The sequence below is a fragment of the Metopolophium dirhodum genome, chromosome 1, assembly GCF_019925205.1.
Source record: "Metopolophium dirhodum isolate CAU chromosome 1, ASM1992520v1, whole genome shotgun sequence".
In the NCBI taxonomy this organism is placed as follows: domain Eukaryota; kingdom Metazoa; phylum Arthropoda; class Insecta; order Hemiptera; family Aphididae; genus Metopolophium; species Metopolophium dirhodum.
Window position 1 is genome coordinate 100,213,600 of NC_083560.1, and position 19,702 is coordinate 100,233,301.

Here is a 19,702-nt window from a genome sequence, read left to right on the forward strand (position 1 = left end):
ATATATAGCTATCATATTAAATACAGATAAATGATTCTCCGGCCGACACATCCAACTCGGTGAAAACCGGTTGTCTTTAAATAAAATATGCGCACGCAATTCAGCTCTGTCGTGAAGAAACCACGCACGCAATTCGGCTGTGTCTCGAAAAAACCGCGCACGCAATTCGGTTGTTGTCAAACATAGTTCTTTTTTTCTGCACGCAATTCGGATGCAGCCATGATAATAGATCAGTGAATTATTCAAACGATATTTTTTTAGATCCTAATCATATTGTAAGTTATGATTTAAGTATAAGATACTGAATTTTGTAATTATAATATAAAGCAAACATTTTTAAAATGTAAAAATATTTCTTAATTCAATATAGTTGTAATTATTAATACTTATTTAATTTTAATTTAAGGATGCTTCAACAGCTAATGAGTTAGTAGAAAATATTATTGAAATTAATTCAGATGTTGATCTAGATAATTATGATATTGTATTAGTTCCTAATCATGAAGTAAGTATAAATTTAAGTATGAAATAATGAACTTAGTAATTATAATGTTAAATAAAAATTACAAGACAAGTAATCAATTTGTAATAAAGTACTCAATATTGAAATCCCTAGTATTTAAAACTGTAGTCAAATTTTTGCTTCAAAATTTGATTATAAAATAATATTTATTGTGTAATATTATATTTTAACCAATCAATAATATTATAATTTTTAATTTGTTATTAAATTAAAATATAAATTACTATTGAATAAATTGAAAATGTATTATCATTATAAAAAGTCATGAGGAAATATTAATATATTATAATAATATTATGGGTTTTAAATTTTTTTTTATAAACAAATTGTTAACATTTTTCATTTTGATAGTATTAAAATACTTCTACAGATTTATTACTTTGTTTTAATTTTAGTAATATGCATTAAAATAAATAATTTATTATTCATAATTGTCGGATATCTGTAAAATCCTCGATAACGTTATTTGGCCGCCGGCCTGTTATCTACAATAATTGTCGTCGGTCATTACGGTAGACTCCACATCGAGAATATTCGATACCCCCGCCCTGCCTGTGCCATCTCGGTCACTGCCTGCCGTCTCACCGCGAACCCGTCAACGTCTAGTTTAGTGACCCTCGGTCTGTTCGTTGCAACTGTTGCAACGGCCCCGGCACCTTTTTCACGTCCGCGTGTTGCGCGACAGACTATTTTTTTGCGTGATCGATGTTGTGAATGTGTCGTGTTAAGTATTCATCGGCCGTGGCGTTTCGCGTGTGTTAAGTCGATCCGTCCATATTAGTTACCCGTCGATCACCTGTGGTACGTTGTCTCGTGGTGTACGCGGGCAGGTGTATCTGGTTGTTGGCCGTCGCCATTGTGTTGCGTGGAGTATCGGCGACGTCCGAATTATTAGTGTGCGCCACCCGTCAGTGGCCATCGTTGGGATTCCCAGTCCACCAGCGTCGACTCGCCGTATGGACCAATTAAGCAGTCGGAAGGTGAACGAGTGGCAACATTGCGGGTACCAGGGAGACCGGTGATTGTATCATTATATTATTATTTTGTATCATTTGTACCTACGTGTTAATTTTACCTATGTATATCCATTAGTGGGCGCCCATCCATTTCATATGAATGTAAAACATTGTAATCTTACATATTAATATTAGGGCGGTGCTTCTGGCTCGCCATTAGAACATATTACCTTGAGTTCTTCATTCTTATTTATATTGACGTTACGTATAAGGGACCCACTCTCATCCGTGCCTTGCGTGGTGGTGCTTAGCGCTATCATTTTGTTCAGTCAGAGCGTGGAGCAATACAACACGATAAAATATTATTTAAGTGTAGCCGAGTCGGTCGATGCCTCTGGGTCGACAGTAAGGACTTTGTGCGACATTTTTGGTAGCAGAGAGCGTGGTTACGTCCACATCTTATTTATTGTATTGTGTAGGATCTATGGGCCCGTCCTTAAGTTAAGTGTGTTTACTATTATAGCTAGTTAACTTTTGTTTGACACGTTGTGGTCGTAAACATTGTATAGATTAAAATTAATTTTGCGATTTAATCAATAATTCACGGAAAAAAAAAAAAAAAAAAAAAAGCGCATTACTTGTGTCTTATTATTTTGATTTTGCATGTTTATAATATTTGTATTATTATTTTGCGTAAAGCGCGTCACTTGCCCCGTTATTTATTTAATTTGTCGAATAATTCCTTTTGTATTATTATTTCGCGAAAGGCGCATTAATTGTGGTGTTCTGATTTATGTTTGGCTCTGCAAATTAATAATTTTATTATTATTTAGCGTTAAGCGCGCGTTTGTTGGCGTAATAATATATTTTGATTTTGCGTCTAATAATTTATTATTATTATTTTTGCGTGAAGCGCGCAACTTGTCGTTTCTATTTATTTTTATTTGCGTTTATTGATTTTAATTATTATTATTTCACGTAAAAGCGCTTTTATTGCTTTGTGATTTATTATATTTTGATTTTGCGTCTAATAATTTATTATTATTATTTTTGCGTGAAGCGCGCTACTTGTCGCGCTCCTTTTATTTAATTTGTTGAATAATTTTGATCATTTTGTCGCGTTAAGCGCGCCCTTGGTCGCGTGAGAATCTACTTTGGGCTAAATTATTTCATTTTGCGCTTAGTATTTAATTGTATTTGCATATTAAAAAAAAAAATCAACTAAAGCAGGTTCTGTGAGGTCTAGTGGTGGTCAAGTCATCAAACCTACCCGCTTACCTGAGATACCACTGCCCACGTTCGACGGCGACATTTATGAGTGGGTTACATTTCGTGATCGATTCACAACATCGGTGGACAATCGAACATATTTATCCGATATCGATAAGTTCTACTACTTGGTTGGGTGTTGCAAGGGGGCTGCTCGAGATGCTATTCGAGGCATTCCGGTATCAGACCACAATTACAGGCTGGCGTGGTCCACTCTCGAGGAAAGATTTGACAAACCCCGTCTGGTAGCACGTTCATTAATTGAAAAATTGTTAAATGCTCCGCGAGCTCCTTCAGAAAATTTGGTTGAGTTGAATAAATTGTTGGTGGTGTTCGATGAAGGCGTGTCACTACTTGAGTCCATGCATCTACCAAATTTAGGCGATTTTATATTATTCTCCATAGCTTCTCGATGTTTGCCTACTTATAGCATCAAGCTATTTGAAGCCCAATTAGCCAACAGTTTTCCTACGGTGCAAGAGTTGTTGAAGTTTGTGAAATCTCGTGTGGCCATATTAGAATGCATTCCACCAGAGCCTACATCAAATCAACCAAACTCTCACAAATCTACTAAGGCTTCAGCACATAATTCGAGGAAGCCGCCACTGCATACCTCCATGATTACCAGCAGTAACCCGTCAAAGGTATCACAGTCTTGCAAGTGTTGTAAGGGTACTCATGGTTTAACGTCATGTCCAAAGTTCAAGGGTTGGACGCAAGAGATTCGTAACAATTGGGCGCGAGACAATAGGATTTGCTTTCGATGCCTACGTACAGGACACTGGGTGACTAAGTGCAAGTCTTCAAATGTATGCGGTCAATGCTCCCGAAGGCATCACTCGCTTCTGCATTCAGCTGGATTTGCCGCTCCGTCCAAGGAAGAGAATTCATCGGATGAGGGGCAACCAGACGTTGCCACCACATCGTCATGTCTTGGCCAAAATACTTCACCGTCGGTAATTCTCGGTACAGCTCTCATACACATGTCCGACAACGTTGGCGTGTTGCATACGGTCCGGGCGCTCATTGATTCAGCCTCACAAATTAGTGCTATTACTTCAGAGTGCACGAATCGTTTGGGACTCCGGATGCAAAAGTGGACATTACCTGTATCCGGTATCGGTGGTGTTCAGGTACAAAACGTTTTGGGGTTAGTGCGCTGTCAAGTACAACCAAAATACACCTGAATGGATAGATAACAAATCAAAAAAAAAAGGTTAAACTTGGGTTTAGAGCACACAAACAGAAAGGGAAAAAAGATAAAATCAAAACAAATGGGTGCACCATGTAAATGCAAAAAGAAATGCTCTGAAAAAGTTAGTGAGGAAATACGTAAGGAAATATTTGATGAATACTAGGGTTTAGGGGACCATTCAAGACAATGAGACTTCATTGAAAGGTATGTCAAAATATTTGATAAAAAAGTTTCAACAAACTCATCATCTTCACGTAGACAGATTTCAAAAAAATATTTTTTATCCCTTAAAAATAAAGAGATTCAATGTGTGTGCAAAGTTATGTTTCTGAACACACTTGCTATATCAGAAAAAGTAGTTTTTAATGTGGGGAAAAAACTAGAATTATCTCCAACAATAACAGCTGACAAAAGAAGTACACATACAAATCGACCACATAAAATACATAGTGAAGTTATAGCTTGTATCAAAAAACACATTGACATGTTACCAGTAGTTGATTCACACTACACAAGACAAAATACTACAAAACAATACTTAGAGTCAGACCTATCAATAGCAAAAATGCATCGTTTTTATTTAGAATGGGCCCAAAAAGAAACAACTAATGTCATGGCTCAGAATGTCACTCTGAGGCAATATTCGGATGTATTTAATCAATCGTATAACCTTAGTTTTTTTAAACCTAAAAGAGATTTGTGTGACCATTGTCAATAATTTGATATAGCTAGCCCAGAAGAGAAAGAGTTACAGAAGGCTATGCATGATGAACATTTAGTAAACAAGAACATTGCTAGAGATCAAAAAAATATTGATAAACAACGATCAATTAATAACCCTGAGTTGTGTGTTACCGTTTTTGATTTGCAAAAAGTTCTTACTACACCCCAAGTGTATCTTTTTATTATAAAAGGAAATTTGCAGTGTATAATTTCACGGTATAAGATATTGGTAAAAAATTAGGTTATTGCTATATGTGGAATGAGTCAGAGGCAAAAAGAGGGCCGAATGAGATAGGGACATGCTTAATGAAGTTTTTGAAGTACATAACTGAAAAAGGAGTAAAAGAATTTTGCTTCTATTCGGATAATTGCGGTGGTCAAAACAGAAATCGTTTCATTTTTGCAATGTGGGAGTATGCAGCCTTCACCCTAAAAATTAAAATCACACATAGATTTTTAGAAAAGGGGCATACCCAAAATGAGGGTGATAGCATGCATGCATGCATCGAAAATGCCCAAAAAGGTAAAACTATTTATGTCCCTGCTCAATGGGTAACATTAATTAGCTGTGCGAAAGTTACTGGAAAGCCTTACACAGTGATTGAGGTATCAAATGAAGATTTTTTGGATTTCAAACCATTAGTCGATGACAAACTGTGTAAGTTACCAGCTTATGATGGTAGTAAAATCAAGTGGAATACCATAAGAGAAATAGCTGTGACTTTTGAAAAGCCTTTTTAATTATGCATACAATATGATTTAAGTGCTTCAGACTTTGTCGAAATCGATATATCACGTCTTAAAAAACATAGGGGAAGACATCAACATCGCTTTAAACCAATAAAAGCATACAATGAAAAATTACATATTGGAAAACCAAAAATTGCGGATTTGTTATCACTATGCTCAATGGGACTTGTTCCATCAACATACCACGACTTCTATAAGTCTTTTGAATCAACATAACAATATTATATTATATTATTTTGTTTTAATTATTTACTTTTTATTATTATAATATTTTGATTATTATGATGTTGTAAAATTTTATTTTATTTTTTATTTTGTAATTAGTCTGTGCTAAAAGTTATAACATTTTTTTTATTATCATTATTTAATTATATTTAATTAAATGTTTAATTGTTTTGTTATTCATCTGTGCTAAAAGTTATACATTTTTTTTTATTATTTAATTTTGTTAAATAAAAAGTTAATTTTGTGTATTGTTACTTATTTTATTCCCTTGAAGAATAATATTATGATAAATATTTTTGTTTTCTTAATAATTAAAAGGATTAAAATTCAAGTATTTCACGTCATTATTCCCAAAACATATTTTTATGTTGATTCTACTTTTTTTTATAGCTGTCCAACCACGATAAAGGTCGTAAGTATAGATACTACTTTTTTTTTTGCTAGTCATCCACGAAAAAGGTCGTAAGTATAGATACTACTTTTTTTTATAAGTAGTATGTCGTAAAAAACCCTGAAGTCATAATTTTTTTTAAAAACTGATTATTATAATAATTACGGTAACCTTCATTTTACCAGTCATGTTATTTTGGAAAATGTACGTTTAAAAATAAAATAAAAGAAGAATATGAATTGCAATGCTTATTTTATTCATACTGAAAAGTTAGAAAAAACGAGTTACAACCTTTTTCCTTAAAATACCTCATACTATTTGTATTATATAATATATAATCATCATATATTTATTCGTATATACATATTTACACATTTATACACATATAGGACCTGGTACACTTACATATTATGTACCTTTTTCCGCCGTGTAGGAACTTACATATGTACCTTTTTCCGCCGTGTAGGAACTAACATGGGTACCTGGTTTTTACCCTGTAGGAACTTACATATGCCCGTGTAGGAACTAACATATGTAATTGTTTACCTGCTACTCTCGTGTAAGAACTTACTATTTCCCAAAAAAAGCACCGGCTCTGACGCCGACTAAACCAAGTTTAACTGTATGATATGTAATATATTATAGGTTTGATATGAGTGATGAGTGATGACAAAAAATAAACATATAGGTATCTACTTCTAAACCACTTTACTATAATATCCAAAATTAAACATTTTATTTTTCATAAATAGGTACAATGTACTTATGTACATATCAAATGCCATTTGTATATTTATAACTGAACAGGAAATATGAATACCTACTACTTCATAGTTTTTACTGTTGCCTGTATATTAAGTAAACAGCAATTTAAACTGGAGCCCGAATATTTGGGTCTGTCTATATCCGTTAGGCGTTAGTGTTGCTGTTAAATAATTTATACATACATAGACTTAGGGTTACTATGCTCTAGTGGAACTTTAAACTATATACTTAATTCTGCTTGAATATTCAGTGGCGTATTTAAGAATATAGTGCCCCGAGTAAAAAATGAAGTAGCGCTACATTTGACAATCCCCTTAATATTTGAAAAGTGACAACACATATTATACATAAATTATAAACAATACATGTATTGTATTGCATTATATGCATTATATGCACTTATACATGCGTAGTCTTCGAGTCTTCCACGATACCAAAAATAAACCCCCAATAATGTGTCATATCATCTTAACACCCCGAAACAAGTCTTATAAATTTATTTTTAAAACTTATACCCTTCTACATTTTAGATGGCCCACGGTAATTTAATGTTCTACCGTAAAAAGTGACCTATATGGCTATATAAAACCGTTTTTTTTTGGTAACATACTATAAAAATACAAAATAAATATCCGCAATTTATCCACGTTGCTTTCCGTTTTTGGTCACGGACAACCTTCGCTGCATATAGCCCCCAACGAAAAGCTGGGTGAGCGCTAAGGAGGGGCCGTGCTTCCTCGTCCGGCTGTCACCGTACGAGTCCGCCCGGCTCTATCACTCGGCAGCCTTTCCCTGGCCAAGCATGCGGCCTTTTACCACATAGTATACTCCAGTATACCGCCACCCCGAAACCAAACCGCCATCGACCGAGGACAGTGTCCGCGAACGTGTTAATCTCTCAACACCGAGGGCCCCCCCCCCCACATCCCGAAGTACCATTATCGCCTCCCGTGGGGTAAAGCACATCAATGGTGGGATGCACGGACGAAGCTTCGTCGGCGACTTGCCTCAGCTTATTGTCCTCCCGAGATTTGGACCGTGTACCGCGGGCTCACGGTGGGCCCTTGCAACGCCTCCCAGAGCTAAGCCAAGTGACCGACCCGCTCTTCACGAGGTCGCAGTCAGAACCTCTCAACGCCTTAGTCCCCGAGGGTTTCGGTGCGTCCGCGCCCTGGGCGCCGGCCCCGACTGGCCTAATACCCTTATAGTCGCCTCGTATGACAAGCAGGGATTACTGATGCGGAATTCTAAACGGCCACCCGCAGCAGGGCCGAGCTCCTCGTCCCAGACGTATGAGTGCGCCCCGGGTCAGGACGCACTCGAGCGTGTCTCACCGCTACTGCCGCTTACACCATGCGCACTCATACGAGACACCCCGAGTGCTGTGCCATCCGTCATAGTTAGTACTTCTCTTGCAAAGGTCTTCAGTGCTGTGAAGGTTCTTCGAGACCTAAGGAAGGCTCCGTTTGCTGGAGGCCACGCTTCACCTTCTTCCCTCATAACTCTTTTTAGTTTGTGTCTTGGCGCTGCTGCCCTTGGGCAGAACCTAAGAACATGGTTGACCGTCTCCGACTTGCAGTCACAAGCGCAGATCGGGTCATTAACCAGTTTGAAACTATAGAGTTTGGCCTTAAAGTCCCCATGGCCGGTGAGGAACTGCGTCGTGTAGTGGTCCAAGGCCAGGGGCAGGTGGTATCGTTGTCTTACAGACGGTATCATTTTCTGCGTCCAACTCCCTTTGTTCGTGCTCGTGTACCTGTCTTGCCACTCGTTAACCAACACGTCAGTGATTGTGTCCTTTTCATCGGCTGTTATTTTCTCCCGGGCCAGGTCTCTCAAGGACGCTTGGTGCCTAATCTCCAGGTCCAGGGGGAGTGTGCCAGCTACTGCTGCAAGGCAATTCGTTGAAGACGTTGTGTACGCGCCAGTGATTGCAGGCAGTGGTTTTCTCTGCGCGCTGAGGAGTTTTACGCGACTTTTGCGGAATTTCGATCCTTCTACCCAGATCTCTGCTGCGTACGCTACTCTCGGCTGGAAGACGCCTTTGTAAATTATACTGGCGGCAGATTGGCCCATGCCCCAGTTTGCCGAATACAGGGCTTTAAGCCGGCTGTACATATCGGCAGACTTTTTACTAACGGCCGCGACGTAATCCCAATAGCTGCGTCTTGGGTCAAGCAAAATTCCAAGATACTTTGCCGTAGGAGATGACTCAATCCTAGGCACATCGGTGGCTGTACCGAAAGCGACGCTGTAGCCTGGTTTCAGCCCACCTTTGAGGGAGAAAGCTGTGTCATTCCAGCAGAGAACTCCAGCGCGAATGCTGACGCCTATACATTGAATTTGTTCAGCTGCTTTTCAATGCGTGCGAAGGCTGTCTTCGGCCTGGCCGCACCTACCATTAGCAGTATATCATCTGCATACGTTATGATCCTGGAGACATTCGGGCTTATTAATGTTCCGTAGATCAGTGAAATCGCGACCTTCCATAGTGTTGGGCCAAGCTGGGACCCTTGTGGGCATCCTCGTTCCAGCATACGCCTGTACAACACTAGTTAGCCCACCTATTTGTCAGGTAGTACTGCACTAGTCTTATGGTTCCTAGAGAAGCCCCGAGGTTTATGAGCTGGGTGAGGAGGGGAGACCATTTCACGTTGTCGAACGCGCAAGTTATATCTAGGAAAGTACCAAAGATATGCCTCGAACTGGACGAGTTGACCCAGTCATAAACCGCCTCTAGGGAACTGGACGTGGATCTTCCAGTCGTGAAGCTGTGTTGTTCTGCGTGCCTGTCCAGAGTGGTCTCATTCACTATTTTGTGTATGATGATGGTCTCTAGTGCTTTACCCAGGACCGGTAGCAGGCTGATCGGTCTGAATAACTTGACCAGAGATACGTCTATTGCGCCTGGTTTCGAAACGAGTACGAGCTCCGCCGATTTCCAACACTCGGGGAATTGACCGCTCTTTACGCACTGGCCGAAGAGATGCGTGATCGGCTCCTTTAGCGCTGGCCAAGCCTTCCTGAGCGTGCTGGCCGTAATGCCATCCATGCCAGGTGTACCAGAGGGTTTAATACGCCATATAGCTGCTTTGATGGTCTCCGGCTCAGGGAGCTCAGCTTCTTCCAGCGGGCCCTGGTAAATTAGATCACCTTGTAGCGGATCTTTTGGCACAAATTTGTCCAATATCAATTCGGCCGTATCACTCTACGGTTTTCGAGCTGTCCTCCTTCGTAAGAGTGCACGGTATCGAACTCGACCGGCTGCCGTACTTGGCCCAAGTGAAGGCTCTGGACCAGGGGTTTGTATTTAAGTCATTAGCGTAGTTCTTCCACGCTTCAGTTTTTTGTTTTCTTATTTCTAATAGGAATTTATTTCTAAGGTGATTTAATTCTGGCTGGTTCAGGCCTTGGCGTCTTTTACGCACGAGTTCCTTCCTGAGCGTGGATAACTCTGGAGACAAGAACCCATGGTGGCTTACCCGGGACTCTAGCCGGTCTCTTTTTCATCATTGATTTGTCTGCTGCCGTTTTCAGTGCACGGCTAATGACCTCGGCCGTCGCGTTTATACAGTCGTATGGGATGCGGCCTACCTCGCCGAGGAGGGTTGAGTTGAACCGTTCCCAGTCCGCAGTCTTTGCGTTATACCGCGCGGGTCCCGGATTTCTCGGGGGTGGTTTGCTTACGTGCAGGCTGTAACTTATAACCCTATGATCGCTATCGGTTTGGTCGCTGCCCTCCCGATTCCGAACGATGTGTCCTATGTCAGCCAACGTAAGCGTTACATCTATGTTTAATGTCCTATTGTCACGGCGGCGGAAGGTGTTCATTTGACCAGCCACGTTATGAACCCGAAGACCATATCTGTCAATAAACTCCTCTACGGTTCTCCCGCGACGGTTACGGATTTCCGAAAACCAGAGTTTTGAGTGGCCGTTAGTGTCCGCCCCGATCAATGTGCGTTTTTCCTTTTCCGTTATTTGGCTCAGTCGCTCAATGCGGAGGATTGTTGATATGTTAAACTTGAAGTAGGCCGACACAAGTACAACATAGTCCCTTGGGCCGAACGTGACTCTTACCGCAACTGTGTGGCTTGACGAATAGGCCCCTAAGAGGATGGTCTGAAATCGTTTAGTCAGGACTATTACTGCCGCACCGGCATCCCGACTGATGTGCGCACGTCTGCAGGTTTCGAACGCATAGACCGTATTGTTGTTCAATATGAGCGGTTCTTGGACTAGGACAAAGTCGATTTTCTATTCAACACAAAGCTCATGGAGCTGGTGGCTAGCCGTGCGGTCCCGGCTTAAGTTATGTTGGACTATTTTGATGGTAGCCAAACTGCGTAAATCAGCATTCATAGTTGGTGTAAGTCTGTATTAGCCTTATTTTAGACTCCCAAGTTTTACAGTCTTTTGATAAGGACTTATGTCGACCCTTACACTGCGTGCACGTAGGTCTGCCCGTGGACTCGGGGCAAGAGCCCTTATCGTGGCCTGTTTTGGCGCAGTGGAAACATGTCACACCATCTTGTATGCAGTCTTATGCGTAAGCGAGAGACATCTTCTGCAGTACGGAGCCTCGGTGATCGGCCTAGGGAAGGATACCATTCCGATATACATCCTTTTGTTTAAAATCGCTTTGTACATGCTCAATCACCCAATCCGTGGTATCCGAGCCACGCTCGCCGCATCTGAATAGTGGCCTGACATCCAAGCTACTGGCCCCTTCAGTCGAAGTGTTCAACTCGATGAGCGAGTCATTAATGAACAATGCTTCTTAGTCTGAGGGAATGCCCTTCATTTTTACTTTGGGTTTTCGAGGTCCCGATTCGGTGATTGAAAGACCTTTCAAAACACCAGACAGGGAGCGTATGGCATTAGCTGTCTCTATATCAGCTGTAGTGACCAGGAAGTCACCGCTCCCTAGCTTTTTGAAGCCGTCCTCCTTTGGCTTCGGAAGAACCGCCCGGACCTTTGACCAAATGTCGTTACCAGAATCAGCGCTTACTACAAAAGCTGGCTTAACCTGCATTTTCCTTGCTTTTTCAACTTATTGTCACGGCTCGCCTTGACTCTTCTTGGAGTCGGGGTCGGAGTAGGCCGAATCTTCGCACCGATTCTCTCCTTAACGGGTCTCTTGCTCGTTACCGTGGCGTAGGTATTTGACGCTTTTCTACTCACCTCGGAGTCTGACAATTTCACCTCCATCAGGTCGATAATTTCCGACTCGGCACCTGATGTGGATGGACCAGGCTGGCTTACTACAACTGTACTGTCGGGGGTAAGCATTTTCAACTTAAAATCGCTCCCTGGACGACGCTTAATATCCTTTGTTTTAGTTATTTTAGAGACCTCCGACAAGGCCTTAACGACCGCCCTCAATGCGTTGGCTATTGGTTCAAGCTGACCTTTGATGCCGTAAACCGATCGGTTTAGAGTCGGAAAAGTTGCAGCTGCTTACTGCCGGTGAGGGGTGGATAGATTTTGACCTTTCCTGCAGGGAAGAGACTTTTTCTCTGAGGGCCCTAACCTCGGTGCAAAGTCTCTCGTTGTCCTTCCTGCTGTCTGACAATACGCCGTGTAGCGCCACGGATTCGCCTAGGAGCTCAGACGCTTCGATGTAGATGCCCCTGGTGGATACAACCAATTTGTCAACCAAGTCCATCATACTATCCTGCCATTTTTTGCCAATTTTGGTTGTCTCAATCATGGTGATGAGCCCAGCCTTGATGTCTTCATAGACCTCATCTTGGTGTTCAAGATGGCGTGACATCGCCTCGGTATGGGACTCACCAGGGACACCAGCGTTCCTTCTCTTTCTGGGATTCAAGATAGGAGTCGGAGTCGAGAACTGCTCCTCGTCTCCAGCGCCACCTCTAATCCTCAGGATTGTCGGCGTATGTCTGTCGGACCAACTGGTCTCCGGCATTATCATACCAGTCTGAGGCTGAGAGTCCTTTTTCAACTTGTTGGATATCTTGCCCGTTGGCGCGTCAGAGATATAGTTGTTATTATTTTTTGTAATGTCAATACCAAGGTCAAGTGTTTTTCCGTAGGAACGTCAACCAGGCCGTTCAGCTCTGGTCGTTGATGAAAAGAGATCTGCCCCCCCCAAAAAAAAAAAAAATCCGTGGGCCAATGCTCCCGCAGGAGGTGAATTCACCGGCTCGACCGGCTAATCACTTGGGGTAATTACAGTTTTTATCACTTCCATCATGTGGTTTGCGGGTGTCCTTCCCTACGTTTTAAATCTACCGCCAAGCTGAGCCCTGCTCCTTCCGGCTCACGTCGGGCTAGCTCGTGAGTTGCGTTCAATGTGCCTGCCTGGTCAAGGTGTGTCAAATCGGTGCCTGGCACCTACGACCGGAGACGCCATCCTCCGGAAGTTCTGATCGGTGCAAGGCCACAGACGGTTAAGTCCATGGCCGAGCGTGACCGCACGTCAACCAGCTAAGGTCACCGTGCGATCGCCCCAGTTAAGGGTTGGCACCTGTACGCCCGTCCGCGATGGACCTCAGACCCTGAGGCCGGGTTACGCCCGCGACGCCTGCCAGCCGAACGACACTGCAGGACGACTGGTTTCTTTCGCTGGTTGCTGCCAGCCCGAGGTGTAGGCTCGCCGCTCGCGAGCGCACGACTTGGCGCCACGTAACGCCTGGGGCCGGCACAACTGGTTTAAACCGACCCTTGAGAGCCTCTTAGCGACCGGACCGAGGTCCAGCCGGGCGGGGTCGCCACGACAAGGTGGGCTTTCGTCGACCCCGTGACATTATTAAACAGTCAACAATAATTATACCCATATCAGAACATATTACGTCTTATATATATATATATATATATATGCTCCGTATAATACTATAATCCAGGGGTCGGCAATTAATTTATATGACGCCAAAAAAATCTTAAACATAATTTTATCATTAATGTATTTATTTTTGTACATTTTTTTAAAATCACATTTTTAGACACAGTATTTAATATTTAATTATTTATTAAGTAATAATACATTCATACTAATAATAACAAAATTTAATGAGAAAAATGACATTTTTTTCTTGGGCTAATTTTTTTAAAATCTGGTACTCTTGGAGAACAACTGATGCGTAAAGTGTTTTCAAGGTGTTGATCTGTTAATCTTGAACGGTATCGGTTTTTTGACACTTTCAACGCCGCGCGTGATTTCGGCAATTATACCGCGACGCCCCGTTGTTAATCCCGTGACGCGTTTACGCGTCAATGGCATTAGAAGCATAACTCTATTAATTCGTAAAATTGAAAAACATTTTAATATTACTTTTTAACAGCTTTATTGTTACCTTTTATGCATAAAATACTTGGACAGTACATACACATGTTATATGACATATAATATATGAATATAAAATTTCCGAACACAAAATAATAACCATAAAATAAATTGAAAAATGTGTAATAAAATAAAAAAAAATCTGTTTATCATAATTATATCATAAAACTAATGATTTACAATCTTTGTAAAATGTTTTAAAAAATGAATAAATATATAAATCATTAAAAATTTATAAAATTAAAAAAAACATATTATTTTGCATGATAATTTTCGAAACAGGATCCTAAACATAGAGGTGGATTATGTGGACAGAGAGAACAGTAGTATGATGTATCTTTGCGTTTACCAATTTCTTTACAGTAACTACATCGTTCGCGTTGAACTTTTGTCGTTTTTTCGCTTTTTGGTAAGAGTTGTAGAGTATGTACATTTGGAACTGTAGTCGGTAATTTAGTCAGAATTTCATATTGTTTTTCTCCAAGTTCACCAGTTTTATCATTTTGTTTTAACAATGAACGCATTATATTCAGCCGAAAATTATAAAAAGGTATTTTACGTTCATTTTGACAATATAAAAGATAAGAATTGAGAAGTAGCTGTTGTAAAATGTGAATACCAACTTTCTTGTACCATCGAAGAGTTTTTCGTTCACACGGGTAGTAGGACAACAGTTGGTCTTGACGATCTACACCTGACATATAATCATTATATTTTATTATTGGCAATGGTTTTTTTTTCTTGTCTCCCCGTTTATTTTGTGTATCTACCATATCTGCAGTCCATTCTGTTGATATGCCCAAAACATCCCTTTTGTCCTTCCCCTTGAATACACAGATCCCGTTATATGAGTACTTCGATATATTTTCTCCTTTTTTTAATTTTTTTTTAATAATTTCGCTTGGATTTTTTTTCCTATTTGAACGCAATGTGCCGGTACAATAAGTATTTTTTGAAATTAGTGTCTGAGCTAAATTAACGCTATTATAGTAATTGTCCATGTAAAGCGAATGACCTTTGAACAATTTTCCTTCCATAAGGTTTATAACTACATTTTCCGTATGACTATTAGAATGCGGTTGTTCAAGCTGTGACAGTTTTTGTCCAGTATAAATCATAATTTTTAAATTCAGGCCATTTGGCTCAGCTAACATACATAATTTGATCCCAAATGTATGTCTTTTTCCCTGTATATACTGTCGAAAAATCAATCTACCACGCCATAATATCATTGACTCACCTATAGATAAATTTTTACCGGGATAATACACCTCATCCATTTTATTATTAAAATATTCCACAATTGATTTAATTCTAAAAAGTCTATCATTGGGGTCAACAGCGTCATGGCTAAAATGTAAAATTCGAAGAATTAATAAAAAACGATTTCTACTCATATGTTTTTTGAAACATGGAATATTAAATAGTTCATCTTGTTTCCAACAGTCCTCTAGTTTATTTAAACGTATTGTTCCAGTATGATAAAGTAGTCCCAAAAATACTTTCAGTTCAGCGGTAGTTAAATCTTTCCAATGAGTTATCCTAGATTTGTCAGACGAAAGACTAAGAACTTCAACGGCATACAAATTAGTTTCTTCTACTATAAAATTATAAAAATCATCAGATACTAACAAATTAAAATAATCGATAGGCTCATGCCCTTTCGGCTGTACTTTCAACCCTGAATTTCCTATAAACGGAATTAATGGGACCTGTACTGGATTAGAACTCCAATGCTCAGCCGATATGCTATGTCTTATTTCGGGTATGTCTGCCTCCGTCAATAAATTATCTTCAGAATCGCTTTCCTCTGTATCTACTTCAAAATCACTATCTCCATCATCTACATCTGACTCTTGTAATAATGCCAATAATTGTTCGTCAGTCAACGTCTTACGCCTCGTTACTACTGGAGACCTCTCTCGTGATGGTCCTGGTTGACTATCCATATTTATACTAGGATCAAAAAAATGTCTACATAATAATACAATAATAAATTGTTGGTAAAAAATTATATGATATATCATAAAATCAAGTATTCTATAAGGTATGCAATAGGCATAAGTTTTTTTTTCATTATATATTTATACGAAACAAAAAATATAATATACAATTGTATTCAAATAAAAGTAATACGTAATTATACGTAGTAAAAGTAAATAATAGCTAGTACATAAAAATTATATAACATAAAATTGTAATAAAATAACTTACCGTCAAAATAATTATGAATTGCTCTAGTTGTTTGATAAAATAAAATATGCAGGCGTCCGTTACAGTTGCGTAAATGACGTGAAATGAAACAAATTAAATAGTGGCAAAGTAGCCATATTGCATGATACAGTATGTTACAAATGATATAATAGTTGTTATAATTTTTAAATGATTAATATCAGTAAAAGAATTCATAATATATCTAATATACACCCTGTATACGTGCATGTACATCGTTTTGGGAAGGCCGTCAAAAACAACGAATATCAGTATCTAAAAATAACGAAAACTCAAACCAATTATAGTTTTAAATATAGAGTTTATTGTCTATAGCCTGTGTACATTTCAGAGTTTATTAAAATAAAATCGATTAAATTATGGAGGATACAAATATACATGTTACTGACGCGTAAACGCGTCACTGGCCCAATGGAATAAACTCTGTTGACGCGTATACGCGTCAGCGGCGTTGAAAGTGTTAAAAACGTCATTTTTGAAAACGAAGTTTCACATACATAAGTGGAGCCAAACATAGTAGCTAATTTTATGGCAAGGGTTTTACAGTTCATGTATTTATCCAAGACATGTTTTATCCAAAAATCTTCAGTAGACGAAGTCTTATTCATTTGCAATGAGATATCTTCTTGCAAATCAATAATTTCCATTTGAAGTGAAGATTTTGGAAGTCTAAATAATTTTGTAGCAACGTCAATCCATTCTCCAGTCGGAAAAACTTCAAACGGATTTTTTAAAAATTGAGACAGTTTTCCAATTTCTGCAAAGTCTTTGAATCTCTTACCGAATTCTTCACCAAGGTCCGACAAAAAACTTAAAAACATACTGCAGTCTATGTAGGAATTCTTTTTATATTTAAAGATTGTTGGAAAATGAATAAAATCTTGATTTTTTATATCTTCTTCAAAGATTTCAAGTTTTCGTCGGAAAGCAGATACACTTGATATCAGATCACAAATTAACTTGTTATGCCCTTGTAACTCAATATTAAGTACATTTAAATATGTAAGAATGTCTTTTAAAAATGCCACAGATAGCATATTGCTCTCGTTTGTTAAGAATTTATGATACTGCTTTGATTCTTGTGAATCCAAGTTTACCAAAAACGTGATTACTTCTTCTTGTATACTCCAAAAACGTTCGATCACTTTGCCTTTACTTAACCAACGGATATTGTTATGTTGAAGTAAATCCGAATACACTGAATCACATTCAAATAAAAAATCTTTAAACTGCCTGTGCTGAAGAGCAGATCGGGACCTCAAAAAATTAATCAACTTGATCATTATGTCCATTACTTCCTTAAGCGTTGTACTAAGTTTGCCACACAGGAATGTTTGATGAATTATACATTGATATGAAAGTATTTCAGCATTCTTATCCTTGATTCTCTTAACAAATCCTTTTTCTTTATCAATCATTGCTGGGGCGCCATCGGTTGAAATAGACACAATTTTATCATAACTAATATTTGATTTAGTCATGAAGTCGTCAAAAGTTTTAAACAAATCTTCTCCACGAGTCTTGCATTTCAATGGCAATAATGCTAACAACTCGTCTCTAAACACTTTACTATCAGCGTCTAAAAAGCGCACGAAAATTGACATCTGCTCAGAATCAACAATATCACATGACTCATCAATTGCAATAGCGTAGCAAGGAGCCATCTGTAAAATGTGAATTAAATTATTTTTGTTGTCATCGGCCAATAGTTTTGTTCTTCTTGTATTGCTTCTTGCTGATAGAGGAATATTTTGAATAGCATTAATTATGTCCTTTTTCTCTTCAAAAAGTGCAGTGGCTACTTCCAACATACACTCTTTTACAATTTCTGAGTCTGTAAATGGCTTTTGGTGCTTATTTAACGTCCAGAAAACACGCAATGCTGCTTCTATTGACTTTTCTTGCCCACTCATACTTTTTACTAACATAGTCGTACTATTTTTATAAGACAAGAGATACGCTTGGAGCTTATCTTTACGCGCTGCACTGTCAAGAGGAAATTTTTTTTCAAAATCTTTATGCATTGTATCATAATGACGCTTTAAATTAGCACATTTAACGACAGCAACTGTACTGTTGCATATGAGACAAACTGGAACGGCTCCAGCTCTTACTGGAAGTATAAAAAAATATTGTTCGGTCCACTCAGCCGGGAACTTTCTGTTTTCATTGTCAACTTTACGTTTTTTGGAAAACATACTCGATTGCACACGAATAATATTTATAAATTAATAAGTTTTAACACTACGGACGCGACGGACTATGAACGACAAACGCAACGCAACGATTAAATTGAACTAAATAATATTATTAAGTGTTTCAAGAAGTAGGTTCAATGTATGGTGTTCTGTTATCGTGACTATTATTATAAACAGCTTTATACGATGAACGCTATCGTAATTTCCTAATAAATCATAAAAATAGATCGCCTCTGAAATCACACACACACACACACACACACACACACACACATACCCGCGTATGGTATCTAGTAAACTCCATGCACATGTAAGAGTAATAGTGACTTCCGCCCTTAAGAATAACCCTAGAACTTAGTTTTTAATACCAAAACATTAAAAAAAAATTGTTTCATATGATTCTGAATTAAAATATTAATATTTTAAGTATAAAATTGTAGACATTTAAGCAGCATTGTAGCCTCTGGTACCTTATGAACTCCAACTTTGTGGACTCCAGTACCGGAGGTCACAACGATTACAGAGCAATAGTAATATTTTAAATTTCGCTTTCACTCATTAACACGTTGACTGCGTACTGACGCCAATATTGACGTCATGATGATCAATCAGCAACGAGGAAACACATTTAAAATAAATTGTTAATTATTCCCAACATGTGGCTGAATGTTATATTATATTTATTTAGCGTGGATTTAACTCATGTTTGAATTATGTATACATACTAATCGTTAAAAACACTTATTATTTTTTTTAGAAGACTTGTTTTACTTTTATGATACCTACGCACTGGGTGAAAACTGCAAAAAGACATACCTACACAGTCAACGTGTTAAGTATTTGAACACATAATTTTCCTTGTGACAAAAACACATCATTTGTGACTTCCGGTGACGGAGTTTTCAGTGTCACTCTTTAGATTATTACAAAAAAACGTATAGAGCAGGCAGCAGCATAGAAGACTATGTGTAAAATTCAAAGTAATTTGTGGACTCCAGTACCGGAGGACACAACGAGTTTAGTGCGATTGTAATATTTAAATTTTACTTTAACACTATATACCTATACTTATATAATATGTACTTATAAAAAATTAAGAAGCATTATACACTCCGGTACCTTATGGACTCCAAATAGCTAAAACATTAGGTTTTAAACCTACATTG